The 12098-nt window shown below is 41.9% G+C and overlaps 1 protein-coding gene across 5 annotated transcripts in view; it reads left to right on the forward strand.

Annotated features, from left to right (window-relative positions):
* Positions 1-12098, forward strand: part of LOC147733979 (adenosine deaminase 2-like) — a 496154-nt gene that overhangs the window by 291324 nt on the left and 192732 nt on the right. The window lies entirely within an intron of this gene.

Below are 12098 nucleotides of genomic sequence, written 5' to 3' on the forward strand. Positions count from 1 at the left end.
GGTCAATGGCCTTGGCAATTTCTGCTCTATTATTATGGTCATCCAGTAAGTCATCATTTTAGTGCCATTGCATTGGTGGAAGTCGGGGTAGGGGTATTAAGAGTTCATTGATCAGAGACAATTATCACTCCCAGCAGGGTTATATGGTAGCCAGACGTGAGGCAGTAGAGAGGCTGATCTCTGCAATCCACGAGCTACAGATTTTGCATCATGAATAGATTGTAGGTCTGTCTCCTGCAAGAGGATAATGTCCCCTTTCAATTTGCTGCAGTAATACGCCACCACTCTGTTTCACCGGATGATTAAGTCCCTTTCTGATTAAAGAGAGTATGGTTATTGGAGTACCATGCTGAGTAAGTGGTATAGCTTAGAATAATGGTAAGATGTCTTGGGAGGGGAAGGTCCACAATTGAAAACCTGAGCGAAACGACTTGTTTTTGAGTGTGTTCTTTGGTATGATAATATATGCTCTGGAGATGTATGTGGTGTCCTGATGGAGAATATTGTGTGTATTGGGATAGTGTCGAAAGGAGGCGAGGAGGAACAAGTGAGGAGGGAAGATGGAATAGAGATTGAGAAGAGAGGAGAGATGAAGGTCTAGACCAAGACGACATTCAATCAAACTGGAACAAAAACCCCAACCCATACCAACCCTCCACCCATCCCTTAGAATTAGCATAGGAAGCATTCTTGCACCCCTAATCTAAATGGACTCTTTGGACCAGAAGCTGCCCTATCCCAAACCAACTGGCTTACTACCCAATCCTGCCGAATAACTAATTTGGTTCAAAAAGCATATAATAGATAAACGTGAACGCACTATTGGACATAAGTAACTTGGGCATAGTAGCCTTACAATGTTTGGTCTGTAGATGAATGGCTGAGACCCATATCTGCCCCTATTATTGTGGTTGGATGTAAAAACTAAAGGAACATTGAGGCATATTACATTGCATTTGTTAAAACCTGGTGAGATTACAGAGGAGTGGGGTGGCGTGCTTTGAGCTCTGACCTCCACCATTGTTGGAGGGCTGTGACTAGAAACCTGAAATTGTCATGGTAAGTGTTAGATTCTTCCACTAGTCTGCAAATTTTCAGTAAGAAAGAAGAAACATTGTGCGTGTAAATATTAACGGGTGAGTCAACCGGCATACGGTTAGGGTAAAGACGTCTCTAAACATAGTGACATAGAGAAGGCATACTGCGTACATGCGCAATATCAATGTATCAATCTCATTATTGATCAAGTTTCGTGGAAGTATCTAAAAGAAGACAAAAGATAATCATCTAATACACAACAGTGGTATAAAGGCGCGAATACTAAAAGGTACAAATTCATTCATAGTGCCAGTAATACATGGCAACAGGAGTTTGTGTCATCTACCTCCTTTTCTAGGAGCCCAAATATCCACAAGTTGCCTCTGCAGTTGTGACCGTCCTACTTAAATATATCTTTAGTTGGAGATTTGATCCTATTTGTAAGTGCATCAACTCTTTTCTTCTAAGACAACGCAGAGTCCTCTAGCGTACCAATCCTTGCCTCTCCTTCTGTTAGTCTTCCCGCCATACTTTGAAAATCATTCCATAGGGTCTAAGATTGTGATGCATGGCGTCTGTGTTTGCCTTTGTTTCTTGGGCTAGATCGTGTAGGTGCTCCACATCATTGCAGTATCATTTCCAGACTTGCCCCTGGGTCAGATTTTTGTTTGATCGGAGAGTCTGGTAAGGAGGTTCCACCTTGGAATGATCTAGAGTTATTTGACTTTGGAATCTCTATGATCTATAGTCTTTGCCTCTATGATCCACCCTTGTGCGAGATCGAGGGGCCCAGGGTTGCAGATTAGGGTGATCGTTGGTTAGACAATTTGTAGTGTAGATCGTGCTTTTTAATATTTCAGTAGTCCCCTAAGCTTGTTTTGGGGAGTACACGGCGGTGGCAGTAAAACACACTAGGAAAACTCCCTCGTGACCTACATTTCTTTTTTACGATTCAAAATTTAATTTAACATGGGCTGTACACACAAATAAACCATGACAAAATCCAAAAACATTTACAATTAACTCTGTTTATTCATTTTCTTTCTTTTATCAAAATTACTTTCCTATTGTTTTTTATCAGATAAACATCTCAAATAAATGTTGAAATAATGTATACATTACTTTACAATATAATAACATCTTCGCATCTCAAAATCAAATACCCCCAGGTAAAGAAACAACAAAAAAGCATTACAACAGACTCTCATACATTCATAACTCTTCAACTACATTCATACTCCATTCACAACTACATATCTCTGGAAAGTCCGAGACATAAACATGGTTACAATCTCCTTGACCACTTAAAGCAACTGCATATAGCAGGTTCTAAATAGAATTGGTCAACGCGTTTCGGTGGTTCAAGAAAATGATGAGCACCACCTTTATCAGGACCATCCAGATAACAACCAATGTCTCTACACCCAGGGGATACCTAAAAAAGTATAAATACAATGAGTTCACAGCCCATGGTAATAACAGTCAAATGATATTAATTGGACCTACATGCACACACTACATTATAAAAGTGCTGTGAGTTTAACCGTGCCATATTTCACCAAATAATACAAAACACCGAAGAGTATATCCTAACCCTTAACAAGTGGTTGCTCTGATTATACTACCCCTACTTACTGAGGGCAAAGTAAGAGAAGCAATTCTAATAGTTGCAACAACAAGAATAGCTTTGTGTATCACACCACCACCAAGACTCTCTGGATACCTTGATGCCAATTTAAACTGCTTCTCAACCTCCAGCAGAATAATTTTCTTCTGATGCTGATGATGATGATGATGAATCGGATGAAGATGACAGGTTTCGGGCTGCTCGCAGTCCCTCTGAGCTTCTAATTAAATGTCAGGACTCTGATGATTTTCAGCTTGTGACAGTCAACCTACACTGGCATTTCCTATGGCACGGATGCCTTGGTCTCTTATTTCCAACCTCCAATTCATGCTAGATTTCCTACTTCAGTACAGGCCTCGCCAGCACCTCAAGCGCCTCTTCAACCGCCTCTTACTACAGAATCACTTGCCACGCTTTCGACATCAGTGTCCAGAGTACAACACAAGGATGCTCTTCAGGTCATTGAGGAAGGAAATGATGATGATGATAATGATGATGAAGACAGAGAAGAGGGTGAGCTGGATGACAGATCCCTTCTTCCGGAATGGGATAACTATCAAATTCAAACACCGTCTCCCACTACTCCAGCTCCTCTGGATTCTCTACCGGTGGACATAGGTGGTTTTCATCTACTCATGGAAAGGGCGGCAAAAAGATTTCACCTTCCTATGGTCACCAGAGAGGAGGACTGTTTCTTGTATGATTTTAAAGATCAACCACAGAAACAAGTTCATGCGATTTCATTTGGCAAGAAGGTCTTAAGCTCATGCAAAGCCCTAATTCAATTCCTGCTGACCTGCCACGACTAGATAAAAAATACAAAGCCCCCAAATTCGCCTGCTAGTCTTATCGCACAACCGAAGCCTGATTCCATTATTACTCAGGCATCACAACGTCGGGCCAGAAATCCATTGTCTCCTTTATCAGCACCTTTGGACCGAGAGGGTAGACGCCTTGACGCTATTGGCAAGAAGTTCTCCACTACGGCAGCAACTTACGGTACGAGCGGCCAATTCTCTAGCTATTCTCGACAGTTACAATCAACAAATGGGGTCAGACATTTCATCCCTTGTTGATCTCATACCAGAGCCTTCTAAAGCCGAAGCGCTAAAAATCCTTCAAGAAGGGGAAACCATTTCTTCTGAGATTATTGATTGTGCTGTTGATGTGTCTTCTACTGGTTTCTGTTTATTTGCGAGTACGGCAGTCCTCAGGCGGCAAGGCTGGTTAAAGGCCACTTCTTTCCGTCAAGAGTTGCAGACGAAGATATTGGACATGCCTTCAGACGATCAAGAAGGACACCGACACTGCTCGTGCTCTCGGCACTCTTCAATTTAAAAAACAACCCTTTTGGAGTGCAAGAGGCCGGGGCTCCACATCTTCCTTTCGAGGAGGTTCAAATCAGTATCGGCAAGGCCAACAACGTTACTCCTCCCAGAGTCAGCAATTGTACAGACAACAGCCAACTACTTCTTACAGACAATACAGAGGTAAATCCTCTTACAGAGGAAAGGATTCCTCCCTACACTTTCACTGACACCCCTACACCCACACATAGCCTCTGTCACAACTTAAGTGCTCCCGCGTAGTTCGTTTGGTCGTAGCACGCCCGTCCCGTTATAGGGGCGGGAAGACCCCTATGATGAAGCATGACACTAAAGAACTTTTTAGTGTGTAAGGGGTATTTTATCAAGCACATTGTGCTGTCATCTTTCTAAACCTAAGAGAGAGCCTAGTATCACTCATAAAATTAAACACAAAAATTATCACTTTTTCACCTTGATAGAATCTCTTTGTTTATACAATCTAAGAAAGACACCAATACTGGAGAACCACAGTTTACAGGTAAGTAACTTTTGTTCATATGTTTAAAAAAGCATTACTAAATAAACGGTGCAGGGTATATTACATCCAAGGAAATGATCGTGATTCACAACAGGCTATGCAATTTAGTGTTAGTCAGGAAGGGTCTAACATCGTAATCTGCCCTTTCTGTATACTATAATAAAATTCTACACCAGTATCTGACAAGGTATAGCCACTAGACAGCACATGGCTATAGTGGATTAAAACATTCCCTAATAATGGTTAGGCTCAAACTCTATACTTCCAATCAATCCCTGTTAGATAATATGATTTGGCATTGTTTCTACAGAGCCCAGTTCTAGCTTTAAGGCACCAAACGTACGGCGCTTTTCACCGATACTACAAACCTGCTACGATGTTCCCTTATCCACGCGGGACATGGCTGTGCAATTAACACCCTAAATCCAGCTAGTTCTAACAGCTTCTCTAAGCCTGCTAGTAGCAACTCAAAAGTACTTTTACAAAAGCCCACTAACTTAATTAAAAAGGACGCGGGGGACCGCGTGGACTCTTGGGCTCACCTTCTTTTGTTAGCGCAAATCCTCGATTGGCATCACGGTGGAGAGATGGTCACGTGAAGGGTCGGATCACGTTTTCCGTCTACCCGATCGCGATGTTTTATGGGTAGTGCTCAGATGGAAAAAGCTTGCGTCAATTGAACGAGTTCACGTGGTGTGTTAGTCAAAACTAACAACCGACTAACCATTCATTAAAGGGCACACCATCTTTGTTTGGGCAATGTTTTTAATAATATATTGACGCTGTTTTCAAAGATACACTCTTACTGATTATTATGTTGTCGATCATCAAATATCACTGTTCTTACTAGGGTTTGAATAATCCTACCGTTGTTATTAATGGTAGTCCCTGTCCCAATGGATTGTGTAGTAAGACAGCCATTTCCTATTGTACAAAATGTGTCTATCTATAATAAAATGCTCACAGTGTGCAGTGTCGCCATCTCTAACTCAATTTCACTTACAATGGCTATAACTTAAATCATTAGTACTAACAGCTCACAATTTCATATGTGTCAACAACTCAATTCATCTGGTCAGTCCAATAGATATTATTTAAAAGCAAGGGACATAGTGCACAGATATAGCGCCTACCTTATTGATAAGATAGTCATTATCCAGAAATTACATATAAAAATACTCTAGCCTACATTTCAACATTCTCCACAACCACTCTTATTTCTTACTAGGGATGAAGCACTCCCATAATTTATTTATAGTGGCAGTACCTACCTTAATAGGTTTTACATATAGACAGCCATCTAATATGATAATACCTGGAAGAAAATATCCTAATACCAACTCGACTTAAAGGTGGCTAGTGTGAATAACAACCACCCATCTGCGTGTTAAAATTAGACAGCCGTCTAATACAGGGAATGCCCAACCTGATAATAACACAGTATAACAGGGATCACAGATGATCTTTACCAAGGTCTGGTGACATTCCACTGGATGTCCTCATTCAATCCATGTTTATTACTGTCAAAGGTAAAAATCCAAAAGGTTTCCCTTCTCTTACGAACTATGTCAATAGGTGTGCCAGCTTGGCCTCGAATTTTTTCTAAAATGCACCACCTAATATCTCCTTCAGAGTGTTGCTTATCCAAAAAATGGTGGACAAGCGGGGCTGTGACCTTACTCGTACGGATAGCCGATTTATGTTCACTGTATCTTATGAGAAAATCCTGCGACGTCTCCCCAATATATGACAGCCTACAAGGACATGTCAACATTTATACGATATTTTGGCTCCAGCAAATTTGTAAGATCTTATAACTTCACATTGATTCCCTGATATTGGATGGAGTCTGTTACGATGGCAGTCCCATACTCATGGCAAGACACACATTTGTGGTTACCTAAAATGACTGGAAGGCCGGTCATAGTAGTCTGTTGCATCTTATTGTGCGAGAGGGGTCTGGTATGTACCCGGATATAGGTTCGGGTTTGATTTTGAAATTGAACGGAGAGTGATTAACGACACATACCACTTCATTTTTGGAGGCGCGGTGTATCACCTCCAAAAGGGCGTTACAATTGTAGTACTTAGCCCTTTTGTAAGCATGTCTGACTAGTCTCTGAGGGTAACCCCTAGCTAGTAATCGTGTTCTCAGGGCATCTCCATGTTTATGAAAATCCGACAACCAAGTACAATTTCGCCTAACCCTAAGGAACTCTCCAAAGGGAATCTAATCCTTCTGGCACGCTGGATGAAAGCTTTCATATTGTAGTATAGTATTTTTCGTCGTTGGTTTCCTGAACAGGCTGACTTCAAGGATGTTCTTTGATCCAGATAACAAAATGTCTACGAATTCAACATTGATGGAACTGCTTTTGGCAGTGAAGTTCAAATTGCTTTCACTTGCATTTAGCCACAGTATATATTCATGCAATGAGTCACTATCTCCCTTCCAGATAAAGAAAATGTCTTCAATGAAGCGTCTCCACGTTCCGACACTGTCAAAAAATGGAGCAGCCTCATTGAAGACATTCTTGATCTCCCACTTCCTCATGTAGGTGTTTGCTATACTGGGAGCGCACAAATCTCCCATACTGGTGCCCTTTACTTGCTGGTATACAGATCCATCAAAGTAAAAAAATAGCTCATAAGAACTATCTGATGGCATTCAAGTATACAACCATCTGGTCTCTCTCCAGGAGATCTCTGTAGGAGTGATGCCACCGATTGTAACGCTTGACTGAGGGATGTTGGTGTATAGTGCCTCAATGTCAAGCATTACCAATATCTCTGTGTTGGAATTATACAGCATACCCTCAATTTTACTGATGATGCCACCTGTATCCCGGATATAGGAGGCATAATTCTGTGTCAACGGACATAGATAAGAGTCAACATATTTGGATAAAGGCTCAGTACTTGAGCCAATAGTCGAAATAATGGGGCGCATAGGAGGATCCAGGAAATTTGTATGCGTCTTCGGTAACCCATACAAGGCTGGAGTTTTAGGGCAAGACTTATTCAAAAAAATTTATTCCTCCTGACAGATGTCACCACGATCTAATGCTCTGCCCGTCATTTCTTGAATAGTTGTTTTCCCAGTCTTAAAATCCCTAAATTGGTTGCCCTATGAAGCAAGAATTCAGCTAAAGATTGCCTGTCTGTCTCACCAAGCCTTTCATTTCAAAGCCCCCAGTTATCTAGCGCAAAAGCTAGAATTATCCGGAGGGGGTAGACCTTCTAGGAGTGCTAACTCTCTCCTCCTGAAACCACAGATCTTTCACAAAAAGAGAACGTGTCAATGAGCTTTCTCCGGCTCTGCGCCGAAGTTCTGGAACTCTCTCCCACCAGTAATATGCAGAAACCTCCTCCAAGGTTGCTTTCAAATAAGAAGTAAAACGATGCTTCATGAACAATTACCTACCTTAAAAGGGTCTCGGATCGTCTGCTAACCCTAAATCCTGCCTTTGGTATTATTCTGCTTTACTAGTCACTTGCTCCCCTCCCAGTTCTCTATGGTCCAATTATTATATTTCCCTTTGTTGTTCCTTTTGTTCGTAACCTTTTGTTTGATATGCATATTTGATTTGTTTTTGTTGGTATTCCTTTTGATGACTGTACTGCAACTATTACCTTCATGTCCCTCAAATTGTAAAGCACTCTGATATCCTTCAGGATCATGTTCGCGCTATATAAAACTTTATAAATAAATAAATAAAAAGAAATACAATTTTGATAATTTCATGGGGTGTGATTTTTTTTTTATAATACCGAGGACTAGCAAGCATCCTGCAAATGTTATCATTGTAATCAATTTTATCGATGACAACTATCCCACCATCCTTATCACAAGGCTTTATAATGAGATCTTTATTTGATGTTATTTAAGGCCATATTTTCTAGATGTGAAAAGTAACTGCGTGTAGGGGGGGGGATGTTTGATAACCTGGGCTATCTCTTTGATCACATTCTGTTCAAAGATGTTGACCTCTGGTCCCACCATGTCCAAAGTTGGAGTAAACTGGTACGGAGGCTTACACTTTGACTGATTGACATCATCATGTTCCATCGGTCGATCAAAGACGAATTTTTTCAATCCCACTTTTCTAAAAAAGGAGGAAAGATCTTCATGAATCTTAAACAGGCTAGGACGGGTACACGGGACAAACGAAAGACCACGACTAAGAATCACACGTTCCTCTTGATTCAAATTTACTGAGGAAAGATTAAAAATCGGTAGCACATCATTGTTACTGTGGTCAACCTCACTAGTCGACTCGTCTATCGCCAGTACTGCTGATTGCGGGTTTTCAAGTACGGCTGTTGATATAGATGTTGAGGGGCCATCTGTCTGGTGATCATCTCCTGTTTCTCCCTCTGTATTGTCCCCTCAGTAAAAAAGGAGATTGACCACGGAATGGTTGTTGTAAAGTCTGCCTGACCCTGTAGCGACGGTGGTCATAGTGTGCTTCTGCCATATTCTGAGCATTCTCATTGTCCAAATCAGACAAATATGTGTCGTAGAAGTTGATAATCCTCCCTCTGTAGCTGTTTATATATCCTTGACGGCCCTGGCTCGGATTCCAATCCTGATAATAGAACAGATTTAGGTACGGGTATGCCTTATCTTCGGTATACCACCTGATGTCCTTTTTTAATTTTTTTGTTCTTTTATTAGTTAGATGGATCTCAAAATCCTTCATGTCTGTATTGATTCTCTCAAGTCTGGCTTTGGCTTCTTCCAAAGCCGTAGATGTATTTAATTTTTCTTCTAATGCTGTTATTTCTTAACTCAACACGGCCATGACCTCTCTGGCTGTTTTTATTATGAGGATCATCCAGTCCCTGGAGCAGCAGTTCGCAATATGTGACCACTGCTCCAGGAACTTACGGATTTCTTCAAAGAGGGCCGGGAAATCACGGCGGTGGCAGTACCTCATAGTGGTGTTTAGTAGGTGTTTATATTTATTATTTGTGTTAGGAAGGTAGAGACTCGCCAACTAAGGCGCTTTTCGTATCACATGTGATTGAGGGGACCACAAGGCCCCAGTCATTCTGACCATACAGCAGTATCTTGGTATTTGGGTGCTGTTGACTGATATACCCTGTATAGAGACTATTTCCAGGATGCCATTTTCAGCTGATGGCCGAATTGGGGAAAAAAGGAGATAAGAGAGCCCACTATTTAGGAGGAGACAAAGTATCAGTCTGTTACTAGATAAAGAAGGCAAATCTGTTATTAAAAAACACATGGCAACACATTGCTTTGTTAAGCTACTGTAGGAATCTGGCTCTGTATATGGTATTACCACTAGGTGGTTCTACCTTGCAAGAGTCCAGGTGTTCCCCAAAAGTGTACAGGGTTCACTGTAAAACCCAAAGTGCTCTGTTAGTGGTAGTGTAGTCAAGCAGCCTTGGGCCAAACACAGAGGAGAGTAAGACATTTGTTGGTGGTGGCTGGCTGCCTACAGCCGGTCAGAAACCACACCAGGGCTGGTAGGTTTTCAGCAGGCACCTCTGAGGTGCCCTCTGAGTACATTGTACACGAAATCTCACACTGGTATTGGTGTGGATTTATTGAGAGGAGTGTTTTGGTACCAAACACTCCTGTGTTCAGTGACTCCATCATGGTGCTGTGGAACTAGAGTTGTCGAGTTCCCAGCCCATGTACACTATGGCTTAATTGACACAACATTAAGTAATGGACCCTAATATTGTAGAGGCATATCTGCTCATGCAGATATGCCCTCACCTGTGGTATAGTGCAACCTGCCTGAAGGTTGTAAGGCCTACTTACCTGTACCTTCTGGCAGTGCTTGCTGTCATGGCACCCAGGCAGGGTACCATGTTGACGTTGTTTTTCACCTCACAGGGGCATGGAAGCTGCAAGGGCAGTGGCAATGTCTCAGTGAGGGGTCTGGGGGGTTCCAGGGTACCCTCTTCAGCCACGAGGCAATAGGCACCCAGGGTACCACTTACTAGGGAATTACAGGGGGCAGAAGTACCAATTGTGGATATGTTTTTGGGAAGGGACACTGGCACCATATTGAGTAATCTCTTGAGCCCAATAACTACAAAATGTATACTAAATAAAAAATGGTGGACAACTTGTGTGGTCAAAAAAACCTTCACTATGAGAAAACTGTCACCAAGTGACCTTGCAACCCAGTTGAATCTTAATGTACTTACTAGACAGAGTCCACCACTGCAGTACTCATGAGGGGAAGGAAGCTGAAGAAACATGCTCCACATGCGACCCCATAGGGGAACTACTCAAACAATCATAATTAGATGTGTTCTGACCTATGTGGCACAGCACGTTAGGTCAGAAGATGAACAGCAGAATATATGGAAATGTATGGTTGACGAGCACAGGGAAGATTTTCTAGGGGATGGAAAGGGCAACCATTAATTTAGAAATCTAGAAATCAGAGGGAATGGAAATTTTACATACCTAATGTTCACAGGATATATGCAGAGGTCGAAAATAGCCCAATGAAAAGGGTACGACATAAAACCTTCAATGAATTAGAGTTTCTGTAAGAGATTAGTTCCACGGTTCTATGGAGGGAAAAAACCTATCACTCGATAAGTTGTCTACGCTGATACACGCGCGAGGATGTTTAGTAAAGCATGGTTAAAACCTGTGCAAGATTTAAGACTACTCCAGAATACTTAGGTCGGTCTTGTGACTTACCAGATAAGCTCTAGTTTGAGAACAGTGTTTAGTGCTCCAAAGAGTTAAAATCTGATGTCCTGGGGTGTGGCTGCGTGACCATAGATTGCGGGAGCCAGAATGTAACGCCTCTCAAACTCATAACGGCGCCCAGAGCTGCAGCATGCTGCACAGGTTAAGGGGGTGTCTTGCCTCACGACTTAAATGTAGAAAGTTCCCCGGGCGGTAAACGTGCCAGAGGTGAGAAGGAAAAATATTCTGCTGCAAGCTGGTCGGGGAGAGCTTACCCCTAGTACTGGATACAAAGGTGCCCCGTTCTCATCTGCGGCCCAAAGGAAAGTTTGCGCCTTGACTCTTTTCCACATACGGTGTAGTGGGCGTGCTGGGCTCTTCTTGGAGTTAAAACTGAAACGAAGAGTAATTCTCCAGTGTAGTTTAATCGCCTCATCCACCAACAGCCCAAGGTCGTAACTGACCTAGAATACAGTCACATTCTTATTCTAAGAACTGTACAACATTCTTGTTCCATGAAGTGTCCCGAGCAGGGAAGCAAGAATCTTAAAGGAAAAGGTGCATGTTAAAGAAACACAACATTACACATCTCCCTTCTTTACAACAACTTATGACACAAAAAATCAAAGTTAAAAGAAGATAAAAAGAACTAGCAAATAAAGGAAAAATGAACATTGCCTACACGTAATCTTTCATATACATTGGAGCACTGCGTAATCTCTGACTCCTCCCACGATTATTAGATGAAAAGTTGGAACAGGACGGAGAAGGATTAATAGTACCAAGAAGATTAGAGTCAGAATCACAGACAGTATGAGCAATGTTTTTTGACTTAACAACCACAACTCGACTTTTGTTCCAAATCCTCCCATCCTGTGTTTTGATTGCATTACCAAAAAC

The sequence above is a fragment of the Lissotriton vulgaris genome, chromosome 1_2, assembly GCF_964263255.1.
Source record: "Lissotriton vulgaris chromosome 1_2, aLisVul1.2, whole genome shotgun sequence".
In the NCBI taxonomy this organism is placed as follows: Eukaryota; Metazoa; Chordata; class Amphibia; order Caudata; family Salamandridae; genus Lissotriton; species Lissotriton vulgaris.